Source organism: Lonchura striata, chromosome 2 (assembly GCF_050655825.1).
Source record: "Lonchura striata isolate lonStrDom1 chromosome 2, ASM5065582v1, whole genome shotgun sequence".
NCBI classification, from domain to species: domain Eukaryota; kingdom Metazoa; phylum Chordata; class Aves; order Passeriformes; family Estrildidae; genus Lonchura; species Lonchura striata.
Window position 1 is genome coordinate 83,027,034 of NC_140704.1, and position 12,531 is coordinate 83,039,564.

A 12,531-nucleotide genomic window follows, 5' to 3' on the forward strand; every position below is an offset into this window, starting at 1 on the left:
CCTAGAATACACCATAATTTACACTGGGAGTGAAGGTAGCATGTACTTCACAACACCTGCAAAGAATCACACAGCCACAGAGTTGCAATTCAAATCATGTCTCTGACGTGCTTCTGAAGAAGCAAATGTAGGGATTTTTTTTCCATCTACTAGAGCCAAAATCCTACAATAGTCATAGGAACAAGATCCAGCTATCTAATCTAGTACACTATTTCCTGCAGATTACATTTTGTTCCTGATGGAAAGAAAGCTAGAATCAGGAAAGACTATGACAGATACTTCTCCTGAACATTGTCTTCAGGTCTTTGTAACCCATGGAGGTTTTCAGCCATAGACATCTTTCTACTCAGTAGCCCTACAGCTTTATTAAATTTACCTTGTCTCTTTTTGCATCATGACTATTAAAATAATGTGTTCAATTTTCTTTTTATCATCACAGATAGCTATACTGACTACAACATTATGTTTGTTTTATAAAAGTATTTGCTATCTTCAGTTTTGCAAACGGTGGATTCTGCTATTCACACTCACTGCTGAGAAGTGTCAACGACATCCCAAATCAGTCAGGACACAATCAATGTAATTTAAACTTGCATGGGAAAGCATAGTCTATAACTATATGACACTGAGAAACTATTTTTGGAAACACTATTTATGTGGTTAACTGTTTATGCAAAGCCGGTCGTAGTCTGAATAGCAATGAGTCTCCTTCACTTGCTCGGGAACAATTTTACTAGGTTTTTTTGCAGCACATTTGCTTGGATTCTGGTGTACGGACATTTGCAGGCCATATTTTACACATCCTTCTAAGGTCTCAAAGACAGGCTGACCTAACCATTGTTTCTTATGTGCCACCCTGGAGAGTAACAGCAGTACTTCTCCTGACATCAAGTATTTATATTTTATTTTTTTTAAATCAAGTTCTTATTTTTTTTTTCATCAGGCAGTGACAGGTACCTCAGGAATTAAATGGATAGTAGGGCCAAATCCACTGCTTGGTCATGCTGAAGTGAAACATTAGACAAAATGCCAAAGCAGAAAAAAATAATCATTTAGGAAAAGAGAACAGAAAACAATTAAGTCCAGAATATTCATTCATCTTTTTAACTCTTGAGAAGTGTTACATTACAATAACTTTGATGTAAAAAGTCTGAAATGTTTGGTTTTAAGCCACTTAAGCCACCAATTCTTACCCAAATGACATTATTTAAATTAAACTTCTCAACATGAAAGTGCATATGAGCATGGTTTTCCTCCCAGATGATCATTATTTTCTCTTTTATATCTTCAGAGAAGGTCTTTTAAAATCAAATACATGCCAACCACATCAAGAAGAGATCCAGAAAAAAAAAAAAAAAAAAAAACCAACAATCCAAACCTCAAAGCATGAGGGATCATTCAAGAGGAAAGAAAAATCTCTTTTCCTTCTCTTGTTTCCATGACACACATTATGCTGGTCCAAGTCACCAAAACCTCAAGTGTATCTCTTTACAATCTGCCTCTCCAAAGACTGCAGCTCCCAGTATGTTTTCAAGTATTCCCATGGAAATCAGCAGCCTAGTGCAGTACTTAGGCTTTGTGGCTATAAAGCATCCTTTAAAGATGCAATTTATCAATTCATTTATCCCAAGTACAGGAAAAGTTGGACTACACATTTTGGACAATCATTTTCCTTGAACTTAACATTTTTACCAATGGAAATTATATATCATAAAACTGGTTTCCATCTACTAATTCTTAACTGCTGACCAAGCTACCAGTGTTTCCACACTGAAGTTAACCTACCTACAGGCATTGTTACTCACTGAACTTTTTTCAGGATGGAATATGTTCATTTACAGATTCACATTGATCTTCTGCCCTGAAATCTCAGGAGTGTGGCTCTACACCTTGCTCTTTTTTTTTTTTTCCAAATTAAAACACATGCCAATATAACAAGCAGGTTCCAAATTTCATTCCACCCAACACTTGTCATTATGCAGTAAAACAACTTGTGCAGTAATCTGCACAAACTCCAGTCTCAAGGAAATGAAACAAACTGAATGTTTCACAGGAAGCATGCTGAAGTTTGAAGAGTTTGCAGACATGTGCTATCACTGGTACTTTGGGACTATATTTCCTAAAACTTTAACAAGTAGAATTTCCACAAACATTTTTACATTACTTTTTTTATTTTTAAACTACAACTCCACCTTCCAGGATAGTGAAATTTGGCTGTGAAATCTGGCATATTAGCTATGAAATAGTATACTTTGTTCTGCAGCATTTCTGTAAGTTTTAAGCTAAATTTCAATTCAGCTCCCACAGGCCAATTTGGCCAGTTTTGTTCTTCCAGTCAGTGCCTGCCTCACCTTCTCAAGTACCACAGCACACGACAAAACCTCATGCAAACGCCAACAGGCTACACTAATATATCCCTGGAAGGGAGTAAGTCACCTTATGGTTTTTATTTCTTTTAGGAACTTTTTCCAGGTACAGGTACCAGCCTGTTCCACTGGCTCCACCACAGGGCACAGCTGAGCCACTCCCAGCAGGGAAGCCCTAAGGCTCAGCCCCTTAGTGTCACCTTTTTGAGGCAGTGTTACAAGCAGAGAAAAGAAGCCACTTGAAGGCAATAAGCATTATTTAATTCTGATGTAATATAGCTGTGGAAGTTCTGCAGCTAGTATGACACAATAGTTTATCCACTATACTGCAAAAAGCTTGAGAACATTAAAGTGCAGATGGGAGATTGAAATTTTCAGAACTGTTTAGCAGAATGATGTTTGTTACCACCAAGGCAAGACTTCAGAATGTCTGGATTAAAATCATTAAGCTTAAATAAAATTGTTTGCATAGTGATAGATTCTAATTGCTGTGCTAGAAGCCTACTGGGTTTGTAGCCAGGACATCTTTAACTCTCATCCAAGTGCTAAATAACTCACTATGAACTTAGAATACTAAAGGCTTTATTTAATTAAGTCTTCAAATGGACTCATCTAATCTTATGACTAAACAGAGGCAGGGCATGTATTGCCTCCTCTATGTAATAGGTTAAAATATCTTTTCTAGATATTATCACTTTTCAAGAGAACTTCAGCACTCACTGATGAAGTTTGTAAACCAAGAACCTTTATATGGGACTATGAAGGTCACCCTAAGTTTTGAAGACAGTACATGTCTGCTTTATCAAAGGATTTCACCATACAGAGTGACAAACAACACACAACTCTAGGTTTATAAAGAATCAATAATGCATCAAACTTCTTTGAGCCCTACCTTCACATCTGCTAAGCAGCCTTCATGCCAGAAGGTAATGCTTATTTGCAGCCAAACTTTGCACCCACTCCAAGTGTCAAGCTCTACTTTCCAAACACATAATGATAGAACCCCGTGGACTATTTAGTCTAGGCTGCCTGAGAAAGAAAGAATGAAAGTACTGTGCTTATTTGAATTCAAAGTAAGAAAACAAGATAAGAAATCTTTAACGTCCTTTTTTATTACTTAGCAAGACTAGCATGTCTCTCAAACAAGTATTAAACTGAAATGGCTCCGCCTATTTCAAAAAATGGTTCCCACTCTGTAACCTTCTACTTTGCCAAGGAAACGGGGAAATAAAACTTTGGCCTTCCTACCAATAACAGAATTTTCTTGGAAAATGTTCATTAATTTAATATAGGACTTTCCATTACAAGTTGTCATCCAATCACCACCATGTTTTAAGATGGGCATTTACTCAAGATAAAATGTTCTCAAATTTATTACCTAATGTTAACTCTACTATTTTAATCCAACAGCCAAAAAAATTACTAAACCAACACAAGAAATAAACACAAGTCAAAACAAAATCCTTTTTCGAGTTTTATACTTTCTCTAAGACACTTCATTGACAAATTCACCACTAATGGCTACTTCAAATGTTTTTTTCCCAGTTCTATTGTAATTTAAGCAAGATGCTAATCCTTTCTATTCAGAAAAGGCAATAACTATCCAGTTCAATATCAAATATAAATTGGCAGAGACTTCATTTGCACTTTATTGCATGATTCATGACAAAGAGTAGAGGTAACCTGAAAGGATGAACTCCAGTACAGATTCTGAAGTGGCTGCAACCTGTTAGTGCATTGGAACGCATCAGATATTTGGTATACATATGAATTTCATAATATAGTTCAGGAGTACAAAATCAAACCCACCAAATAGATGTTTGTCTCCCACAATAATACCATTAACATTTAAAATCCGTATTTAGATTCATCTATATTCACAAACAACTAGTTCCAAGATCTAAACAAAAAAATATTAATATTAAACTTAACAATATCGATTCCACTGCTCTAAGGGGAAGCAGAAGAAACCCCCAGGTTGAAGTGGCTGCTGTGGCAGTGCTGGAGGAGCAGCTTTTTTGGCGTAGTACACAGTAACACCACAAAAATACACCTCACAATATCTGCCAAATTTTCAGCTTGACTACTGACAGCTGTTTAAGTTAGAGCTAATGGTAAAGAATTGAGGAAGTGAAAAACCTTTCTCAAGACATCATACCCAGTACTCTGGTATCAGTGTACACTGTGAAAAGTGATACAAAAATCTTTCACATGAGAATACAGATCTAACAGCCTAAGATGACTTCTTTACTTAAAGAACAAAAGAACCTGACAGTTAAGGAAAAGGAGACAAGGATCACTACTCTTTTAGATAAGCACAGTCACTTCCAGCTTTTCTTTACTGATGGATACAGGGAGGGGAGGAGAGGGAAAGGGAAGTGGCTGACTCAAGGATTCAAGTAGAAGGAGACTTTGAAAAATAGTGGGATTACAAAAACTAAATTACACAGATTTGTGAAAAAGGCATATAGTGAGAGTGGTATCTTAAAGGCAACTAATAGGAGACAACCTACATACTTGAGAAATATCCCTGCTTTAACTAACAATCAAGTTTGGCAAAATGACAAGCCTCACACTAGCAAGTTCAGAAATTAATTTAATCAGCACAAAATAACTGAGTTAAAAACAATTAAGAGTACGAAAGAAGCCATACTTACAAAAGACATCAAGCTATGGCTTCACACAATACATTTGGCAATCAGTTTTAGATTTCTTCTTCCTTTTCCTCTGAATTCTATGAAATGCAAAGTTCTAATGTTGTACTAACCACAGATATCTGGCATGATTGCACTGAAAATGAAAAAAAAAAACTTAACCAAACCACAAAACAAAAAGACCCAGTACCCGCCTGATTTTTTAAAAAAACACAGTTTTAACAGATCATTTTAATACAGAATTCCTTTTTTCTTATTGAAAACCTTATGTAGTTTCAATTACATAAATTAATCTTCTAGTCTCAACTCTATACAGAGACTGTACACACTACTGTAATCACACTGCAGTCACACTGAGAGTAAAATTTGTCCAATACAACACAGAGGCTCATCTACCCCCAGAATATGAGTAGCATTGTAATTCCACATAGAGATACTGTGTTTTCAGTGCCAATTCAGCGTTTTTATTCCTTCTGCACCATTATCTATATTTCAGTTCTCTTTCACAAAACCTTCCTGTCTGAAAACATAAAAACATGGCATAGAAACTCTCAGAAGACAGTTAAATATAAATGAGAGAGATAAACGTATCTCTCTCAAGGCATTACAATTTCTTCATTTATTTTAATCACAGCATACTCCAAGGTATCCCAACAAACCAGCAACAAAAAAACAAAGGACACTATTTTAGCTTGCCCTAAAAAGGCCCTTTTCCTTCACCAGGGCCATGTTATTTACAACTCACAGAGTTTTTCAGTGGGAGGAGGACACATTAAGGTAAAAAAGACAAAGGTAACTAATATATTCTAACTAATTCAGTATTTAATTTTAAAATATCTTTCATTCTCACTATTTAGTAGTATGTGTTCCACTGTCATAAAGATTGTTTGGTTACAGTCTGAGAAGTATAAAATTCCTTCTGAAGTATATCCATAAAGCTCTAATTGAACTGAGCAATCAAAAAAAAAATAAAATAAAACAATTAAAAAGGCACTGCTTTGAAAAGTGTTTTATCTAGTGTCTTTGTGAAAACATATGCTTCATCCCTCTTTCCTTCCAGCAGAACCGACAAAAAGTAGTTCTGCTCTTTGGTATAACTCATTCTTGCAGTATTCAGTATTCGTATCTCATTACAGGAAAAAAATAATACTGAAACTAAGGTACATCTCCAGCAGAAGAAAAGAGAGCAGAAACAACAGAAACAGTGTATGCCAATGACCACTACACGACAGTTCAAAAAAATCTCTTGCTCATGATGTTCTTGTCTTGATGGTTTCTGGGAAGCAGCAATGGTGCAGCAGGGCCTGTCTCCAACTCCCAGTCATCTTGCCCAGCATCACACTGACTCTTTAATTCAATGTTCTTTAATTCATCCTAAGTTTCTTTCTCTGACCCAACTCACTACCTGTACAGAAAAGAGGACAGAGGACGCACTGTCATTTGACACCAAATCTTCACTACTACAATGTCATGTGAGCACTCTCAAAACAATCAGGGAATCATCTCTGCTTCTTGATCACACTTTTGCACATATTTTTTAATTAATCAGTACTAGCAAAAAAACTAACAGAAGCCACACCAAAGAAGCATGGATCATTTTAGAGAATTTCTCCTGGCCAAAAACAAAACAAAACAAACAAAAAAAAAAACCAAAAAAAAAAAAAAACCCACCCAAGCAAAAAGCCCAAACCAAACAAGCAACACAAACCACAAATCCACAACCAAGCAACCATTCAAACAGTATTAAGATTTGTAGTAACTGAGGTGACTCAAAAGTTGAGAGAAAGCACATAAAGTGGTACAATGCAATGGTAATTATTACAGAAGAAACAGCTTATTATACAAAATCTGCTGTCAATAATTAGGCTGGTAACATGAGAAGGAAACTAGAAATCCAAATATGGAGGTCACATGGGCTGAGGCTAATGGTAAACACAGACTCTGTGGTAACAAGATAAGGTCCAAGCACACTATCTGCAAGATACTTTTGGTTCTCTCCTTGCATAAACTTCCACTCAATTATACATTTTAATGGTTTTTTTATCATCCTGAAAACAGCTAAGTTACCTATGTAGTATAAAGTGAAGATGGCTCTACTTCAGGATCAGCTCCTAATTCTTCTTTACTTGGAAAGATAGGCCTGATGAACCAAATCAAACTGAGCAACGCCCAGGACAGCAGCTTTTTTTGGCAGATCTCTTAGGGAAGAGTAGCCAAACACAAGTGTTTGGCTTATTTGCCATTGAACAACACAATTCAACTCTTCCCAGTTCTTTCAGTCTCTCTGGTTAGCATCATTTTGCTGAAAGCAGTCACCACCACTAACTCATTTCTGTGGAAACTGTTCCAACTCCTTGATCACAATCTGTCTGACAAGAAACATTCTCAAAGTGTCTTTCTAGTGTGGAATAGAGATGTTCAACAATTTAGCCATTTGGGATTTAGTTTGCATCTTCCTGCATTTGCTCCAACCTTTCTGATGATTTCTAGCAAGTAAGTATAAGAAAATTTACAATCCCATTAGTACATTTTTGCTAGCAGACAGAGCAATTCTGGACTTTTACATGCAGAAGTAGAGCATGGAGCAGAGTAGTTATGTCCTGGGAACTGACAACCGTTGTACACTTCTCCCCACTCCCTCCTCTTTGAAAATCTCTCTCTAGTGCCACTCAGCACTTTTCATACCCAAGCACTTCCTTAAGTACTAAGCATCTACTTTTGTAGTTGTAGGCTATAGCAAGCTGCATGTTACTTCCAGGGAAGCATATAGTTTACATGAGCCAGAGGGAAACACCTGCACCTCTCTGGTCTTGGCATGTCCATGGCTGCATATCAGATCAAAACATAGTTGATGTCAAAGAGCCACAGGTGCAGGAAGCTTGCTCCAGTGCTCATTTCCACAATATCCTCTTAAAAGGACAGCTTATCCTTGGCTAATTACACTTAAGAGAGCTGCTAACGACTCATATGATTCTTTTTCAGACATAAGTTTGAACTAAATGCCACTGTAAAACTACAGTTTGAGAAATACAACATGCCATGCCAAGAACCTGATTTACTCATCTTAAAATTTAGTCTTCAGAAATTATCTGTAGCATGACAACAGAAGCAAAACTGCTTGTCCAAGCCAGCAAGAAGTTTTGCTGATTTATCTCATTCTCCACTGTGTTGTTCAGTATGAAGTCTATGAGCTAAATCATTGATCTAACACAGAAAGGACCTTCAGAAGGTTGAGATACTACACTAGTACGTAGTGCAAAATGCAATTGAAATGCAAAAGTAATTCCATGTTTCAGGGATTTTTTGCAAATTAATACTGAAACTCAATCTCTCTACTGAAACAGTCTTCTCCAAAATTAAACAGCATAGTGAAACTAATACTGAAACAGCAATTTCTCATGTGATTAAGTATTATGTGCTATTTCCTTGGGTACTCCTTACCTTCATTAAAGGAAATCTAAGGTTTTAAAACATAGGTACAAACCCTACAGAAGCAGGAAGGCCATTGCAGTCCTAGACCAGCCTGGAAAAAGCAAACCCACTAACTCTGTCCAGGGAACACACATCAGAGGCATTTTAAACCAAACAACCTGATTTTTCCACTTGTGCCAATAAGCACACCTTCATCCACTACCAGAGGGCCTAAGAGAAGGCAGGAATGCTTAAAATCATCCTGTTTTTCCACTGCTTGTCATAACCCCTGTCAAAGAAGTCACTAGAAGTACTTGCTCAAAACATAAGCAGCGGCAATGTACAGGATGGAAAGACAGAAGTGAAGAACACAAGTGAAACTTGTCCTATAGCTATGTCAGAAAACAAGTAGGAATACATCTGAAATGCTGGGTAGCAGAGGTGAGATTGTATAAATATTTTAATAAAATATCTCCTATGCTTCCAGTAGTAACAGCTATTAATACTGTTATTCATACTACACGTCTGAAATAAAAATCAATAGCTACCAAAACAAAGTTGCTTTAGGAAAGTAAGAGTTTTAGACAGCTTGCTGCTGCAATTCCAACATAGCACAACTACTAATTCATAATTTAACCAAAAGAATAAGTACTATTTGAATATCCATGCTGTCTTGAAAACTCAGATACCTGATTTCTGCATATAAACGCACACACAGAGATGTACACAGTCAAGAAATGCAAGAGTGTGTCCATTTTTAAGATCACTTCAGAAATCCAAATATGTACAATGCAACGAGTGCACCAGTATTACTACTATTTTGAAATTCATAATCTGGGTTTCAGATGTCAGCAAACACGTCAAGGCAAGCTTTCCCAATGGTTACTTCTTAAACTCCGGTGTTATGACCTTTTCCTCTGCAATACAACACACTTTTCTTTGAAGTAAAAAAGCATCACTACAAAATCTGAAGCTGTAGACAGAGGCATCTATTAATGACAAGTATCTTTACTAAGTCAGTCCACTCACAAATAACAAAATACATTTTCAATCTTATATCTAAAGCATTTTTAAATATACATAACTATAGAAGGTTTTCCAAAGTGGTTTTGGCACACAAAGGAAGAGATGGATACTAAGCATGTGTCCACTGTTCTAAGTCAGACAAAGTCTGAGCCATCTCCAATTTCCACTGACAGTGCCCAAGCACTTCCCAAGTGACACCTTTTGGCACAGTCATCACATCTGACTGAAGAAAAGCACGCCTCTCAAAAAGGACTACTATCACACTCTTCATTCTCTTTTACCTTTAAAAGCATTTACCAACCATTAGTAAATACCTGTTTGAGAATCAATTTTTTTCTTTGAGGAAACAATAACAAAGCTTGATCTGTCCCCATGGTGACCTTTCACTGAAAGACTATCTCTATTTCAAAGGGATAAATCACAGCCTCAGTTGTCATTATCTCACTTCACTAGCTTGCAACAGTGTAGAACAACCTTTCTTAAGCACTTTCTAAGTCTCCCTTTCCAGAACAGGCATCACTGATACACACCACCTTAAGGCAAGAACTTGCATTGTGTGCACTGCTCTCTTTAAAAATCAAGAGAATGAAAACGACCCGTAGGGAGTACCTGACATAAGGGAGATACTTTTGACTTGAGATTTATTCACTATTCATCATATCCTATCCTGCCAACTGAAAACAAAACACCCAAACAGCTCTTCTTTCACAGCCTTCCATTTCATCTACTCCCTAGCACCATTCACAGGCATTTTCCCAAGCTCATGAAATCTCTAAGTATACTGCCTTCTTTTAGTCTCTCAAATGAAGCTCTCCATGATTTAAGCAGGCTACTGGTAGGTAGGCAAATATCTATCAAGACAACTAGTATTAAATACTAGTTGTTTCCTCAAATCTGCTTTTCTGTATCTGTCTCTTCCAACGAAGAAGATAAGCTCTGAAGGACTGGAATTTTATTCTATTGCTGCAATCCAACAGCAGAAACAATCAACATTTCAATTCTGGAAGTCTGCAGGGAAAGCTATTTCTCCTATTCCTGGCAAGAGCAAGCAGTTAATATTCTAATTTTCACTGAAAAAACCAGCAGAGAATAAAAACTCTTCAACTTGATCAAGTACGCACCACAGTGGGTAAAACAAATTGCCAAGTGACATATAACAGGATCCCTGTGAAGGAATGCAGGGTCATGACACACACGATCTTCCACAATAATTTATTCTTTTTAAAATGTTGTAAAAATCAGGGGATTAAGTAGGTGGCTATGTCACTCTTCATCCAACAAGTCTGCACTGACACAGCGCACTGAAGTAGACAAACATTGTAAAAAACCCACACAAGTATCAGTAACTGATGGATGACTGAGTTGTGCTTGAAAGTGGCTACTTGCTCCTTCTGCACAGGCAGGAGGAAAAGATGCAGCTCACTAACAGTTCTGCAGATGAGCTTGTTTGCTCCCCATCTGTTCACCCCCTTTTTGGTCTCTGTTCAAACTGGAAGAATACCCTCTGGAGAGTGTGATCTGCATGGTGCATCAGGTTTCTGATCCACACTGAATGCTGGGTCAGACCTTGCATGTGGAGAACATTTTAATTACATCATGCTGGAATTTGGCAAGAGTCCTGGCATTTAATTAAACAGCCGTTTTTTGAAGCAAAGCTCACAGCACAGCAGAAAAAGAGACACAGAGGACTGATGATGTGCTTCATAGCAGCACTTCCCCTATGGCCCAGTGCCTACTCTGTAAGCACTCCCGATCTACCAGGAATACATTTCACATCACCAGATGCCTAAAATCAGGTTAAATGGGGTGGTCTACACCCAGGAGTATGAAAACACATTTTCCAAGAACAGTGAAAACCATAGGAGACTGAATTCAGGCACATAAAAGCTGTATAGCCAATATTAGGAAAAGATTATTTGGGTTCTTCATAATTGCTTTCTTCCATGAAGAAAGGACCACAGTGTAGCCATGCCACCATATTTTCCCAGACACAAACGTAAGGCCCAACAGGGAAATAAAAAAGTAGTAAGCATGATGGTCATTTTTACATAGAAAGTAACTTTGTCCCGATGTCCTTTGGTCTTTCTCTGTTACAGAGAAAGGCCAGAGCCTTTTTAACAGTTGAACTCTTAAGAACTTTAAGAACTCTTGCTTTAAGATAAAATCCCCTCCCCTCTGCTGCCAGGTCCAAAAGATAATTTTAAAACTACATTTCTGGGATCAAGCATTCTAACTTCTACTTTCAGTAATTTTGGGGGGTTTTAACCTATCAGGGATTTATAACAATTTGAATATTTGAAAAGGAACCAAGGACAACTCCCCAGAAGCATGTAGCAAGCACATCCACCCAGAACATCTGTTCTACCTCTGGGAAACAAGACCCATTCCTAGTTTCACAGTCCTGAAAACAACAGTATTAAAAGGTAGCCTAATGTGTAAGATACCATTCCCAATTTCTCCAAGCACTCTAGTAGCAATTTCCTAGAGGTGTTCTGTTTCAGATCAATATTGCCATTTTGGCCCTCTAAATAGGATCTTTTACACAGATTCTTCTATTCTTTCATTGCAAATACTTTCCCTGATGTACAGTAGACTTTCCCAAGTCTCCATGCTATGCCATGGATGTTTCCCATCATTACACACATTGCTGACTCATCTAGTTCAAAGTCAATAATGAAAATGTTAGACAAGACAGGTCTCTGAGGAAACACCCCCAGTAGCATCACCATTGTTGCAATTGTCTCTTGAAAACACCTTACTATGTGCTCTTCACATCAACCAAAGTTTTGTTCACCCAAAGACATGTCATTTCAGGAGACAAGTTTGCCAGGACTACTGGCAGTGGGGGAAAAAGAGGTGAGGCAGCCAAGAGCTGCAGTGAGCCAGTACTGTCCAGTAGAAGACATTGCCCTTTGGAAGAAGTAATTGCTTTCTGAAGCATTAAAAAAACAACACAAGGCAGAGTTGCCTTTTATCAAGAAACTCAAACTGATGTATGCTTGGTTTTGATACAGTTTTACACAAAAATTAAGCTTGAGAAAGTTTGAAAACCTAACACAGCAGCATCATGTTCA

At 37.4% G+C, this 12,531-nt stretch overlaps 1 protein-coding gene across 7 annotated transcripts in view; it reads right to left on the minus strand.

Annotated features, from left to right (window-relative positions):
• Window positions 1-12,531, minus strand: part of FBXL7 (F-box and leucine rich repeat protein 7) — a 301,568-nt gene that overhangs the window by 159,439 nt on the left and 129,598 nt on the right. Inside the window, exons 2-3 of one of the 7 annotated variants that reach the window (XM_085571682.1) lie at window positions 5,024-5,156; window positions 3,259-3,395 (exon numbers count right to left, since the gene is read on the minus strand). The exons of 5 other annotated variants lie outside the window; for them this stretch is intronic. The gene's annotated coding sequence lies outside the window, so the exon portion shown is untranslated. The remainder of the gene's footprint in view (window positions 1-3,258; window positions 3,396-5,023; window positions 5,157-12,531) is intronic. One more of the 7 variants, XM_085571683.1, reaches the window with a different exon arrangement.